The sequence below is a fragment of the Corvus moneduloides genome, chromosome 4 (genome assembly GCF_009650955.1).
Source record: "Corvus moneduloides isolate bCorMon1 chromosome 4, bCorMon1.pri, whole genome shotgun sequence".
Lineage (NCBI taxonomy): Eukaryota > Metazoa > Chordata > Aves > Passeriformes > Corvidae > Corvus > Corvus moneduloides.
The window spans coordinates 16,767,230-16,782,691 of NC_045479.1; the positions used below are offsets into that span (position 1 = coordinate 16,767,230).

The window sequence follows — 15,462 nt, forward strand, 5'->3', positions numbered from 1 at the left end:
CCCAGGGACCGCCCCTGGGCCCCTGACAAAAGCACCCCGCACCCAGATGACGCTGTCTCTCTACCTCTGAACGTCGCAGGGACAAGATGTGAATAAAGCCATCTCACACCCTCATGAGAGACCCTTCTCTGCCTCCTTTACCACCACTGCGCTGTAACGCTGCTGGCTGCCGGAGCCAGATCGCGGGGCTGTCCCAAATGGGCTCCGGGATGCGCCTGGTTGCACGGCCCTAGGAAACCCTCACTGAGCTCTCAGGGAGCTGTGGCCTGCTAGGCAGAGTCCAGCAGAACACTCTAATGTTCTGAGTCTTGATATACACTTTGATCGTGTTTTCAACTGGTGCTTTTCCATGGAACTATCATAGAATCACAGAATGGTGTAGGTTGGAAGGCATCTTCAAGATCATCTAGTTCCAACCTCTCACGTTTTTTTTTTTTTCCTGAACTGCAATATAGACACAATATAGACAGAAGTTTGATATAATGGCCTGGTTTTTTTATTAAAATTTCCCTTTATGGAATGGTTATGAGACAGTTCACAATACGACCATTAGATTACCTACCTAGTAATTTATTTATTTTTTTAAACTAATCTGAAATTTGGACCCTAAATGCCTATTTGGATTTACAGCAAGTCTACATGACATGAAAAGTGATGCACATATACCAGCTTCTGTTGCCTTTCAGCCTTTTTACTGTTACTCAAAGCCCTTTTCTTGTACTCTAACAGAAAGATGCTCTTTTGTTTTACCTGTTTCTGAAAGAAGAACAGGAACTATTTCATTACTCCCCCTAGCCTAGGTCAGGTGCTGTGAGTGGTCAGCTATCCAGACATTCAGCATGCCAAGGAAGGTAGGACACATTCCCCAGACAGATAATTTCAGGGCCAGGAGACTTGTACCCCTTGGCTTTGAGCTGCTGTTCCTGAGGCCGGCAGGAACCTTTCTTCTTAGATTGATGGTGGGTACCCAGAATCACAGGCAGCCTCTCAGCATCAGTTATTTTGTTCTGATAAAGCTAAACAGGAATGTCACTTTGATTTGTTAGTTAATCGTCAGCATTTCACTTTTCTTCCTTGGAACTTTTTTGAGCCTTGGCTCCTACTGACTTACAGAAACTGCTTACTCACTCGTTTCTCTCCTAGATGTCTTCCAATCAGGAACATAATGAATATCAGCCAACGTCATTGTGACAGTATTGCAGATAGCTCCAAATATTGCCAAACTGCCACACCATATATTAAGGTTTCATTGTGGAAAGCAGAATTTGATGAGAATAGCACTTTAACAGTGGGAATGATTTGTCATTGGAATGATTTATCTGTTGATTTGAGTGGATACCCTGTAAACCAGAAATATTAAAATCAAGGGCACAGAGATTTTTGTAAGGATGTACATGCTTCAGCCTCAACAAAAACTGTTACAGAAGAGAGTGATGGTAGGAATCCGATGATATTATGACATTTTTCTCTTTTTTTTCCTCTTAAAACTATATAAATTCTGTCTCTTGGACTAGAAATCTTCTCTTTCTGAATTATTTACCAGTTTATATTTTTATTATCTTTCTTCACCTCTTCACTACAATAGTAATAGAATAAGTAAACAAAAGTTTTGGGCTTCTATTGCTGGAGGGAGGAAAAAACCCCAGACTTCAAGTCACAGTCAGCATCCCCTCTTTTTTCACCTCCTTGTGGTCACCACTGAGAACAGAACTATTCCTCTGCCTCTTCCTAGGTATGTGCTGAGCTCAGAAATTCCACATCTCATTGCTCTCTCTCGAGAGAATTGTCATATGCCAAAGTCCACAGTGGAAAGGACTGGATTTTCACTGTGTTGGGTATTTTTAGTGTCTGGCAGGATTGGTAGAAAGGGTAGCAAAGTAAACAAAATTAGTATGAACCTCAAGGTGGAAATAGCTCATCCAGCAGACTGAACACCTTTGCTATTAGGGTTTTCTTCCTCTTCAAGTCTGTTTCAGTTGTAGCCAAAGATGCTCAAATTCAAATGCTCAGACAATTTTACAAATTAATCTGTGGCCTGTTCTGTGATGCACTGAAGGAAATGCTAGTTCCAGTTCAATTCCTAGGAAAAAGTACACACTGCCTCACACTGCCTGCTCTCACAGCTGGTTGTCACCCTTATCTCTGATTTCTTCCAACCCACTCAACTCCTGCTGTTCCATGGAAAGCTTTGCTTTCATACTTTGCTTTCATTTCGTGAAGGTGATCTTTATAAGTGTTTACTTAAATGAACAAGATACTGCTTTTTCACTTGTTCTGTGTTTCTCATACCGTTAAATAAGTCCTTTTCCATTAATTCTATGATTCCAGTGATCAGCTCTTTGCCTCCCAGAGTAACACAGCTCCTGGAAGGCTGCACACAGCATGGCAAATACCAGCTTCATGTATTAGCTTGATCCTAGCTCAAGCAAAGTTCTTACCAGGCTTTTGTACAGAATTGTGGTTTTCACCGTTTGCCATCACTTGATTGCTCTAATTGAGATTATATCCCTAAAACTTTACTGTTTCCACCCAGTTTTCCTGCTCAGAATGCAAGATTTAATCACCATGTTCAGTGTTAAAGAACATGTTGACTCCCTTACCCTTTTAGTCCAGGAAACTAATCATAGGATGCATCAGCCTAAAGTTCCAGCGGCAATGAATGTTTTCTCACATGAATAAAAAATGAGGAAGTGTGTGCTTGCACGTTTTCAACAGCACATTTTCAGGTGGTTTCCAACAGCCTCTGTCTCTAACCAGCTGTTTTCTCTGTTCCCTTCTCATGGCTTCTGCAGCAAACATGTTATTCAGAAGATTAACATTTTGATGAGGGAAAATGGAAAGTCCCCAAACCACTTTTTTCCTGCAGCCTGCATGACTGGCTGAGGAACATAAGATGTGCCTACTCGACAGCTTAGTGGAAAGGGGTAGAGCCAGCCAATTTATTTTCCTCTGACAGCTGAAAACCTCTAGTTTCTCTCCCTTTCCTGCCTTCCTTTCCTCTACTTCTGATTGCAGGGGTCACTGCAGACTAGTTCCACCTGGTTGCAAGCAGCTGTGCTGTTAATTACTTTATTGGCCATCGAAGACCCCAGCAAGTAATATTTTTGCTTGATTTCCCATCTCTTCTTTATGTTCCTCCTTATCTCTGTAGTGGGAACAACTTTCCCAATGCAAGAGGTGGATGCTTAAAATAATAATGTATTTAATTGCAAAGGAATGTTTGAAGGGAAACAAAGTGCACTGTTCTCAGACATGCTTTGGTACTTCCATTTAATTACAGCCTGCAGGAAGGCATTGCTTCATCTACTGCCACTACAAAGCACCATAGTCACAGGATGGGATCACTCTGTCCCCTGGAAATGTCTGTTTTGTGTTGTCTTCCATCTCCTTTTATAGAGCCACATTTTATAGGGTTATACTGTTATAAAGTCAAATATTACAGGCTTGTTATAGGGAGAGGTTCATGAATTATAGAAGATGTATGATATAAAAGCAGATATAAACCAAGATTATTACTTTGAGGCATTCATTCATTTGAATGGTTCTCATAAAGCACGGTAATGTCAGAGATTGCGCTGAACACACCTTCATTGTGTGGGTAATCCAAGCACCACCTTAATTTTCTCCCCAGTTCTACTATTTAGGTAGAAAAATCTTGTACCAATGAACAAATACACCCTCTCCAGTAAAGCAGGGGGTGGCTACCCTTGGCCTCCTGGTGGAAGATAACCAGAAACCAGTTAGGAGGCAATAAGGACTTAATTCTCCAGTATTGTTCCTGTGGATCCCCTGCATTTATCAGTAAGTAACTGAGACCATTAACTGAGAGTGGCAGCCTACTTCTTCTGGTACTTTTTAAGGCAAATATCTTTTCAAACAAGAAACAAAAGGACCACTGAGGAACCTATTAGAACCTCCTGGTATCCCCATGCCCTGCTGAAATAGAGTTAACATTTTCCAGAAGTGATAAAAGGGAAATGAAATTATGTTTGCTGACAATGAATTGGATTTCTTAACAAGACTGTTTAAATGTAACTTTGATTGCACTGAGAAAGATGGTGATAAAGCTTCTTGCAAAATGCATTGGTAATAAATGTTGCTAAAAGTACAGCAAAACATAGAAATAAATTGTCTGGTTGGTGTGGTGTGCCTGTTACCAATAGCTTTTAATAAGATATTAGAGCTAGATAAACATCTGTCATTTTTGGGGCAGGCCAGTAGATCTTGCCTTGGGGCAGATGAATAAACTGGTTATTAGACTGAGGTCCCTCACAGCCCCAATTTTCTGTAATTGCTCACCATCCCAAGGAAAAGGCTTCTGCTCTTGTCACCCAGGTTATGAATGATCAGGGTACTTGGTGCTGTCTTAGATGCCTGGAGCCTTGTTATGTGCCCACATAATGAGTGAGGCAGTGGGGAGGTGAATGTTCTTTCTGCCTTGCTGGTTATTCTGGTTGACACTATTTTACCCTGACAAAACCATTGCAATCCTGCCCACAGCAGTGGTCTGAGCCTGGCCTGTGGTGTGGAGTGTTTTCAACGAGCAAGGGAGCTGGGAAGGCAGGAATTCTGTGGGACACCTGTAGAAGCAATTTCACAATGTTTGTTCTGTGGAAGAAAGCCACAAACTCGGGAGAATACATCTGCAGGTGTTGCATCCTGCTGCAATGCTTATTTATCTGGCTGGCAACACAGAAGTGTTCAGAGATTTAAGTTGTGTTTTGAATTCACTTTGAGGGAGATGCCAGAAAGTCAAAGAAAATCTGTTTCTTTCCTGTTTAAAAAAATTCCATAGTCTGTGGAATGTAAAACCACTGGAAACAAAAAAAAAAATCTTTTGAACAGTTAAAATGTTAAGCAACTTACATTTTCATAGGATGTTATTTTTTCTTCTATTCGAAAATTACTGATTTTTTTTTTTTTATTCCCTATACATGCTTGATAGGCCTACTATAAGCTTCTTAAACACATGAAATGTTTTACCTACATATTTCCTGAGGTGAAAAATGGATAGATGCTGTTAGCAGCTGATAAAGAACATCTCACTTAAGGTTCATTTCTATTGTTTGTGTCATCCCAATAAATTGCTTGGCACTTGCTTTAAAGCTTGTACTGGAAGTCAAGCTAAGTATAAGTGCAGCAGTAATGGGAAATTATGTTTACTGTTACCTAAAACTTTGCATGACAAGGAATCTACAGCTGGATGGGCTCAAACTAGAAACTTCTTCATTAGATTCTTTTAAATGGAACTTATTTGTGCAAGAAGTGGAATCAAACGAAAATTAATCTTTAAAGTGGTGGGTTTCTTTAGTCTTTAAAATAAAATTGTAGGGTCCAGGATGATTTACCACATAAATAAACTGGATTAGAAAGTATTTTATATTAATTTCTTACATTTACATAGGGCTATTCATCTGGGAAAACAGCATCCTGTGTTGATTTACATCCTACTCTTTTTGCATATGTACCAAACTCCTAAAATAAGTAGCAGACCAAATGCTTTTTACCACTACAGAAAAGGATTAGAAAGGCAAAGAACTGCCAGGAAAAAATTCCTAGTTACATGGAATTATCAATGGAAATGTTTTCTTAGGACTAACTGAGACCAGTAGGTTTTGGAGAGCTGAAAGTTATTTAAAATGACCTCTATCCTGACCGGCTCGCAGGTAAATAAGATTTGTCTATTTCTATACTTTTATTCACAGCTGAGCAGGCTTTGTCATAGTGGGGTAAATCATGAGTGTGAAGAGTTTGTGGAAGTATCTCCTAGGAGCAAATTCCAGGAGAGAACACCTAAGGGTTACTAAAACCGCAGGTACAGCTTCCAGTCCCAGTGGGCCTATTTTTGAGAACAGGAAGACTTTAGAGACAAAACATTCCTCAGCATTGGTTTTGGGTTTACAGTAGAGGAATGTTATCAGACTGTCAGAGAGAGGAGAGTAAGGTATGTTGGCTGATGTGTATTTCCTGCTGCTGTGGGTGAACCAAGTACAACCACAACCTTCTACGCCAGCTTCTTTTCTGCCTTACAGAAACTGCCTCCGAAACCAGCCATTTCTAGACTAGAAAAACAAGGAAATAGTTGAGGTCTGAAGTTTCTCTGTGCTCTGCTTCCCTTTCACTTTGCCATTCTGGTAACTGCACACGTTGAAGAGACCATACAACACGCCAAAGAAAGCAGGGAATTATCTTGATGGCAGTGCTGAGATAGTATCTCTAGGGGCACCAGTAGAGGAGCAGAATCAACAAAAAATCATGACAGACTGGATAGGCTTTCTCTCTTTAAACCTCATTTTACTAGCAAACATTGAACTTAAATATGAAATATCTCCTTGAAACCAATGTGGAATCCCAAAAAGGGACCTTTGTCAACAGAGCTATCCAGGTAAGAAAGCTTTCCAGAGGGTGCAAGTGAGATACCTCATGCAGTGAAACCCAGGAGCTGGTAGCTTCCGGCCCTCAGAGGGGAGTAACTTTCAACCTGTGCATGAGTCACAGAGACAGGCAGATACAAATACTCTGGTTAGCTCCCTGAGAGATCAGCATTCCCATCAGGCCACCACCCTGCTACATCTTGTACACATTCTTAGCTCAAAGCAGATAAAGAGGTCATTTGGGAAAAATGGACTCCAAAGAATTACAAAACTTCACTGAAGGAAATGCAGTGTCACACTGTTAATTTTCTGATTGCTTTCAAAGATACTGCTCAAAAGTTTGGGTTTACCTTTAAATATGCTGTGTCTATTTCAAAGTAGAAATTCTAAGGTAATGTAATTGCAATCTTGAGAAGGGTTGTACATCCTTTCACAGACAGCTGAGTGTAGAGAGCCATTCAGGACAAGAACTGCCTGCTCTTTTTCTGTTATTCTCTGGAAGAAAATCTTTTTGACTTCTCAGAGTGAAGACCGATGTTCCTGCCAAGATAGACAGCAGAGAGAAGGAACGGGGAAAGACTGATGGAGTATTCTTCTGTGAATTTCTCATTGTTTCTGTAATCTGCATGTACCTTTGACCTTGTGAGCTTCCAAAGATAGAGATTTCTGCAATGCAGTATGAAGCGCTTCTTTTTTTGTGTTACCAAGAGAAAGAAATTCCTTTAAGGCCTAATGGTAATATTCATGCAGCTCTCCTGTTCATGGCTGTTGTTTAATGACAGATGGAATCAGACATTTGGACACGGCCAGTGGTGAACAGTGACTCATTCTACCTGGTTACCTGAGTTATGTGTCTGAACAACTGAATTATAATACACACAGGGAAGAGAAACTGATGTAAAAGTGGAACAGTACAGTCCCAGGCAGGGGAAAAGAGCAAAGAAATTGCTAAAACAAAAGGAATTGTTTCTCCAGAGTTTTAGCTCCTAGAATCTTTTGTCTGAGTCTGGTTTCCAAACTTCTCAGAGGTTGTTCTGTTATTCCTGCTTGGGTCCCGTCACTTGTGCCTAGAGCTGGTCAAACAGGCTTTGACTGTCAGCAGAAGCAGCTGGATGCTCCCACCTCTGCTCTGTTTGCAGGTTACAAGGAACACAGGGAAATGCTCCAAGCTAAAATCATGACAACACTAACAATAGTCCCAGCACATACCTTCCAGATGATTTTATGGGAACCAGCACTTCATGAATGTGAGTAGCACTCAATATCTTTCCATCCCTCACCACTGCTGCTTCTGCCTTAGGACACATGACTACTTTTTCCTGTCTCATATGAGGGAATCACATCAGCAGCTCTTCTAAGATATGGTGGCTAAATTAGAGTGACCACCATGGTGTCACCAGAGCTGTAGACTTGCTTGGAAGAGGGGTCTATTGCAGGTCATTGAAATATCTATCTCCCATTTAACATCATATGCATAATATTCACTTGCACATGTGAGATATTGCAGCACTTCTAAGATTAAGAATTCCATGAGGAATACTTTGGAGTTTATCCTCTGGGATTTGTTCTCAGCACTTTACAACTGCTGTAAGTAAAACTGTACAAATAACTAACAAGTTAACACATGGAAATTGAGCTAAGATGTTGTCTTGCTCTTTTCAGTTTTCTCTTTTTCTTTTTATGTTCATATTTCTAGAACCTACAGACAGAAGATGAGATCTCTTTCAAGAAAAGCAGAATGCTGCCTCTATTTTCCAATTTCTCTGTTCTTTGGGGACAATGAACTGACACTGCAATCAGTCAATACCAAACAAAAGTAAGGTACAGTAACGTGACAGCAACAGTCTCTTGTGCTGTGCAATTTGCTATTAAATCCCTTGGGTGTCAGGCAGATTATCTTAGGCTGGCTTCCATTCCCACTCTTCCTGTATGTCATATTTGCCCTAAAAATATTGTTCCGAAATTTACTCTTGTACAACTGATCATGAGAAATGAGCTTGTCTTTTGCAGGCTTAATACTGCTGATATTTCCCCCTCTTCCTCCTTTATAAACTTTATTTCATTAAGGGATCTAGTTGACTTTTCACACTCCTCAAAAAATGTGTGGCTATTTCCTGAATGAAATAACCATGGCTTACCTCCCTGGTAATGGCAAAATCAAACTAAATTTAAGAAAGCCCGCACTTCTAGCTATCCTTAAAGAAGGCTTTCTCTGTACCACGTTCATATGCTATTCATGGAGGGTAGTAGAGAAGCGGAGGTCAAAACCCACAGCATCCTTAAGAATCCTTGACTGCAGTTAAACTCCAGGAAAAGTTTTTCATTTACTTTCTCTGAACCAATAATCTTCCAGTCTCATCAATGTTCATTTGTCTTTGCTGAACTGTCTGTAAAGAGAGGTGATTTTCCAGACTTACCTCAGCCTGAGCCATGTAGAAGTTACCGTCTCTTTGAAATATGTTCTGACAGACATGAATTCTAATCAGGCACAGATGATTTTTCATTCACTGAAGACTTGAACCAAAAAGCAAGAGGTGACAAAGCTCAATCCTGCTAATTTTCTTTCCTCACTTTGCTAAACTTAATCAGCAGTTGCTGGCACTGACCTTTCTTCCCTTGACATCAAGAAAAGGATGGTCCTACTGAATTAATCACTTCCAGCTTGATGAGGAGTCAAGCAGTGCTAGTCAAGTGTGGGATGCAGATAAGGACATGCATTCCCACTAATGATCAAACACAGGTGACCCCATTGACACCACTTGTTTGGTGGACAGAACCCAACAACTGAAATGCTGAAGTAGAAATAAAGTCATTGTTAACACTTGTGCAGATCTTTCTCTTCACCTCAGGGAAAGGGGAAAAAACTTTGCAGATGGATACAGAATGAAATTACTTTCTGGACATTATGGGACTTCATTTTGTCAGGCACTTTTTCAAGCCTAAATGGAATGTGTGGTTTTTTTACAAATTTACAGAACTTGGCCCTATCATGTGTGATGTGATGGATCCAGAAGAGCAGTGTACACTAACATGTCACACATTGGCCACATAAAGCCCTTCTGATCTGCAACAAGGAACTGCTGGTGATAGAAAAAAACACTTGTGCTACACAGTTTGGAGATGTTTTAATGTAACCTTATAATCAGAGTTAGTCTTACTTTCTGAAAAAGATATTTAGAACAACATATAAAACCTGGAATTCTGACATCGTCCTTTATTCATAAGAGATTCATTCTGAAGTTAGCATGAAGATATCTCATTACTCTTGCCCTGGATGTCTGGCAGCTGCCTAAAAGACCACAAGACCTTGTGATTAGGGAAGTAACAAGGGCAGAAAGAGAGCTGAAACACCTTTGAAATACATTTACAATCAAAAGGGAGCAAAATGTCCCTCAAAGATGGACATGAAGACACCAGGATAATATTTCTTTAAAGTGGTAAACTGGAGAAACAACATTCTTTCATGAAGTTGTATGTGAGTCTTGCAGAGATGCTCTCTCCAAATTTGCCCTCCACAAAAGATATAAAACCAAGTTGAATCAGGAGATTTAACTATATTCTGAGTGTTAGTGGGTTTGTTTTTCACCTTAAAATGCGTCTTCAGCTCTGTAAACAAAATGTTGACATTCTGACCTCATAGTGACAGAAGATCTAAATAAAGACTTCTAGCAGGAAGAAAAACGAAGATAGCAAGCCAAGGCACATTAGTATTAGTATTAGTATTAGTATTATTTTAGCAATTAGAAAGCATTGCCCATTAAACTCCTAATTTTTTTTTGGTAGGTATTGCTGCCATGATCCAGGAGGAGTCTTTCTGAGAAGTACTCCTTGTAACCATTCCACCTAGAAGCGAGGGAGACAAAGCTACCACTGACTGCAGGAGTGAGCCTTATGGATGTGTCATGGTTCTGTAGGGTCCAGACATCTTTTGTGGGATCTCATTTAAGCTGTTTACAGCATAGACACTTATGTCTGGGCTCTTTATCTAACTACCCTGAGAGGTCAAGGGAGACAAAAAGGCACTGACTAATTCACTTAAACTCAAGGAGACACTTAAGGTGATCAAGACTATCTGCTCACTAAAAACATCAAATTCTGTCCAGCAAGCATGAAAAGAGTTCGGGGGGAATACCTGGCAGGCATTTAGATCTAAGCAAAATTAATCTCACCCTTTTCTTCAGCAGGTGTTGCATAAATTAATAGATCACAGACACAGGACTAAGCAGATCATGTCCCCCATATGCCTCCAAATATGCTTGTGTGACAAAACAGTGAAATACTATTCCATCACTCCAGTAGCTCTCTACATTTACACCAAAAGCCCCTATCTGCTGATGCAGCCATAAAACAGCTTACTGCTGCTGCAGAGGGGAGGTCAACATTGCTGGGTGTTTGTTGGCTGCTGTACTCTTTGTTTGTGGCAACAAACCAAATGAAGCACAGAAACCCAACAGGCTTTTTTGGCTTGCAGTCAAACTGTGAAACAGTCCCATCAGCTGGGCTGTAGCCAACACTGCTTCTCATGTCAGGTATCCAGGGAAGAAATCAGTCAAGCCTGCAATTTCTGTCTGTCCCATTCCCACCTTCTCAGACTAAGCCAGGCATTTTAAATTCATCACTCTCCTTCAGACACCTTTCCTCCCCTGCTTGTGTTTTTTCCCCCTCATATAAATATATATGCATATGTCCTTTGTCAAACATAGCAATCTGAGTATTATTACCCTAGAAATTATATCAAGAACTATATAAAAAATCCATTTCCTTTACCCTCTCCTTGCAATTATGGTCCAACTGCTTTCATAAACAGAAAAATCATTCCTTCCACACATCATTACTATTGAAAAGATTAAAACAGTCTGGCTATCATAAAGAAAGAAAAATAGCAGCCCACACACAGAGGAGCGACTTCTACGTGTAACCATCCAACCCAAATTCCAGGACATGGCCCCTCCTTGGTAAGAAATGTCTCAGGATGCTGCTTCCTTCCCTCTGCCCAAGCAGCTCTGGAGGTGCTGAAGAAAGAGGAAGGAAAGGCAAAAATATGTAACTAAAAACCAGCCTGCAACCTGTCTGTAGCCCAGGAAAATCAATCAGTCTCTAAACTGATTTCCAAAACAAGAGAAGAGGCTGGGAAGGGCCAGTACTTCAACGTCTGAGCCATTCTTTGTTCAGCTTTGCCTGTGTTATTGCACATGAGAATGTGTTATGATTTGCACTGAGGAGTGCTAGTTTATTATCCCAAAAAATGTGTTGGACAGCTTCATCACACAGACAAGAGATTAATTTCACTGGTGCCTACTTTGTGTGAGGCAAGTTTTAAGAGAAGCCTATTGCTTCCTGTACTTTTGATGAAAGTACATTTAGGCTGTTTTCTCTTAACTTGGGTCTTATTTGATAAGTTCTGTGTCCTTATTGTAGCATTTAACTGCCCATAAAATTGTACTCAGGGAAGAGCTGTTACAAACATTGCATCATAACCACCCCTGGATTGTTCAGTGCTTGGTACAGTGTGGTCACTTTCCTGATTGAGGCCTCAGTGCTCTATTGCCATGCAAATTGTGTTAGAATGAAAATAGGAAATGGGAGAAGTGTTTCTCATTGATTATGAAGTTGAAGCTGTTTTATAAACAATACAGGATAGTTTACCTTGTGACTCACGCAGCTGTACAATTCAATAACACCTATCTTATCCATAATGCTATAATCAAGTCCCGCTGTTTTTCTTGAGGCTGCTGCATCCTTGTGTGCATCCACATTGCAGTGGAAACACTCATTTGCTAAAATAACCCTAGGTGTGTCATCCAGAGCTATGTCCTTGGCAATCTCATGTTACTGTTGAAAGCTCTGAGTCTCTTCTGGCTGTCTTTGATTTCGCTCTGTGTGTCCCTTAGGACAACTTCCAGGGAGGTTGCTGGCAAACCAGCTCCAGCTGCACTATCCAGACACCCCAGGCTGCACACAGAGGGCTCTTCACGTCTGCACATTGGACCTTTGCTGGCCCAAGTGAAAGCCACACAAGCCCCACTTGTCAGGAACTCTGCGTTGTCCCTTTTTCTCTTCTTCACTTCTTAAAAGCAGCAAGATAGTGTAAAGAGATGGAATTTTTCTTCTGACCTCTTTTGGATATCAAGGCCAGCCCTCATATCCTCAGGGAATAGACAAGCATGTGGGCTGAACATGCTGCTTGACACAATTTGTCTTAACAAAAACACTTGACTTATAAAAGTAAACACTTGCAAGAAACTGTGCCAGCTATAATTCCATCACTCCACTGGCCCTGTTAAGCACTTTAATAAAAAAAATTAAGTTGTCTCCCATTACTGCACAGAACTTTGTTTTTATAGCTTATGCTACTGTCCCAGTGTAGTCACAAAACCTGCCGTGTTAGGAAATGCCTTGGGATAGGCGAGGCCAAGTTAGGCTAGGCCAAGTTAGGCTAGGCTGGAAGGGAAGTCGCAAGGCCACTTGATTGAGTTTGTAGCTTCTTTTGACTTCTCTTTTCAGCATGTTGGTAACTTGACACCTTTTTCTGTATTTAGAATGGTTTTGGGAAATGAAGATGTGCCACAAAGCTTAAGCTGGAGGCTTGGGTCCTCTGATTAAGCATCAGATTTGTTTACTCCCTTTTGATGGCAAAGTCTCTTATTGTGGGTGAGGTTGCCTATGTCAGAAAGGATTTGGTTTAAATTTTATATCCCAGGGTAAATAGCAGTTACTTCAGAGACAATAACTACACAAAGCTGTGTTTTCATCACTCTGCAAGTGTAATTATGCCAGACTGATATGAGAAACAGGCACAAGAATTGGATCATTCAGAATTTAAGCTGATTGTTCGTCACTGAAATGGTGAAAAGCACCACTGATTATGATAAAAGATGTTCAATATTCGTACTTCCAGAGGAGGGAAAAATATTTTCCACTGAGCTATTTCTGGGACAATGGTAATTTTTCCATCAATAATGCTTTGAATAATACTTCTATACAGTTCTTTGTGTTAAAGTTGTTTAAATATCTTACCTTATATTTCTATATGAAAATTTGTTAACTTTTAAAATAGAGCTTACATGCTGAATTTCCTGGGTCTAAGGAGAATGACAACAATAATACAATGATTTATTTCTCAGCTCTTGGGTACCAGCCTACACATTCAGCTCTAAATTAAATGTTCTTCCTTTATTTTTTAAATATAAAATGTTCATATTTTAGCAACCAGAAAAACTCCATTAGGTAAGACTACACGGCATAAAGGAGGTCAAAAGAGTCCATATTCCAGAGAATTCTGTGCTTTAAAAACTTCACTGCTCCTACTGTAGTTCTACCTTATGCAACCAAATACCAGTTACATGAAAAATTGTGATAACGTTGCAAAAGCTGCCAGAGCTCTGAGATGAGCTTTTGTACCAATAACAATGAACAACACTGACAATGAGCAACACTATTTTTTTTTTCTGTTAGAGAAAAAAGAGCAACTCAGCACAGCTAACTTTGGAAAGAACAAGCTGCCACTGTGCTCATCTTGGAGCAATTTAAAGGTGTGTATGAGTTAGATGCCTGAAGTGGCCACCTAAAAACACAGACTAGACAAGAATAAGGGAATAAAGGTAGGTATTTATTTGAAAGGTCCTCAAAGGTACCCCCTGGGGGCCAGAGGCTATTGCTAAGATGGACACCAAGATGGATAATAGGTCACGAGTTCTTCACACTTTTATAGGCTTGGTTCATTTGCATATCAGGGTTAATTCTCCAATTAAAGCTTCAGTTAATGATGTAATTTCCCCAAGCTTGCCCCCGCTTTAGAAGCTTTTGGTTTATACTTTTTGGGCCTGGGATGGTCTGGGTGTTCTTGGAGAACAGGCCCAGAGAGGCTTTGTTATGTCTACCTAGCACGAGAGAGCAGAAATTAACAGGCTACAAGGAACTTCAGAGTTACACACTAGGCAGTACAGGATTTGAAAAATATAAAAGGTAAAACCTAAGGCATCAAGTTCACTCTGCCCTGGTCTAGGAGAAACAGGAAAGAAGTTTATGAGGCTTGTTTCTTAGGGTCTGCCTGAAGTTGTTCCACCTAGAAGACAGAGGGGAGATGTGGTCTGAAAGGTCACCAGTAGCAGAGGAATGACCTGTAGAGGGATGGTGAAGTTTTGTTATGGAGAAATCTCGGCATATCAGCGAATGATTCACTACTAAACTGATGTTGTCTTACCTTCAGCCTCTGCAAGAGCTGAGAACAGGGCAGAATGCCTCTGGAAATGGTAACTCATCAGCATGCCTAACACCTGGAATGGTTGCCTGTCACCTGGAAATTTTTCTGTTTAAATCTATGGACTTTGAGTGAAAACTTCCAAGATACTTCCAAGACTCTCCCTCCGAATTTCCCTCCATCAATGTCCATGGGACAGGTTTTCCCTGCCTTTCTGATGTTCCACTGGTCTGACATGCACTTTGCCGGACCCTGAGCCCTGCTAGAAACTTGAGGTGATAAGAAAAAAAACCCAAAACAATAAAAGAAGCATTAAAACAACAGAGTATTGAACTCCTTTTTAAAACTCTTTGACATGCAGAAGCCTCCCATTTTATATCTAACTCACAGGATAAATTCTGCAGAAATCCAGAGGCTTCATCCCAGAGTAGTCCAGAGTAGTCCAGCACAGACTTAGCACAGAACATCACTGCATGCACACAGCTGTATGGATTTTTCTGCAGCTGCTCACTCCAGCAGACTGGGTTTGTTGACTGCAGAGCAGGATGGGCAAATTGCTGGGCTGAAATGCGTGCCTGAGATATGAATTAGCATCTCCTGACTACTCGTCTGCAAGGAGCAGGTATTGTCACTAACAGCGAGATATCACTTCGGTCTTCATGGACTTCACCCTTTGTACTAGAGGGAGTTTGCTCAGGCAGGCTTGGAAATGGCAAGTGCAATAAGGCAGTACTCTTTCACCTCCCAAAAGTAAGAAAGAGAGAAAGAAAGGGTTATGGTTGTGCATTCTTCCCTTCTAATTTAAGCCCATTTTGCGAAATTACCATAACGCCTTGGATATGCTGGGCTGCATCTGCTAATTGTTCTCAATTCTACTGCCTTTAAGCA

At 40.6% G+C, this 15,462-nt stretch overlaps 2 long non-coding RNA genes across 2 annotated transcripts in view; one reads left to right on the plus strand and one right to left on the minus strand.

The window, feature by feature from the left end:
- LOC116443411 overlaps positions 1 to 15,462 on the minus strand; it is a 34,888-nt gene that overhangs the window by 11,321 nt on the left and 8,105 nt on the right. The gene's annotated exons all lie outside the window — the stretch shown is intronic.
- LOC116443410 lies at positions 7,855 to 10,432 on the plus strand. The gene is made up of 2 exons (XR_004239869.1): positions 7,855 to 8,195; positions 10,158 to 10,432. It is a non-coding gene; the product is annotated as an uncharacterized LOC116443410 (long non-coding RNA).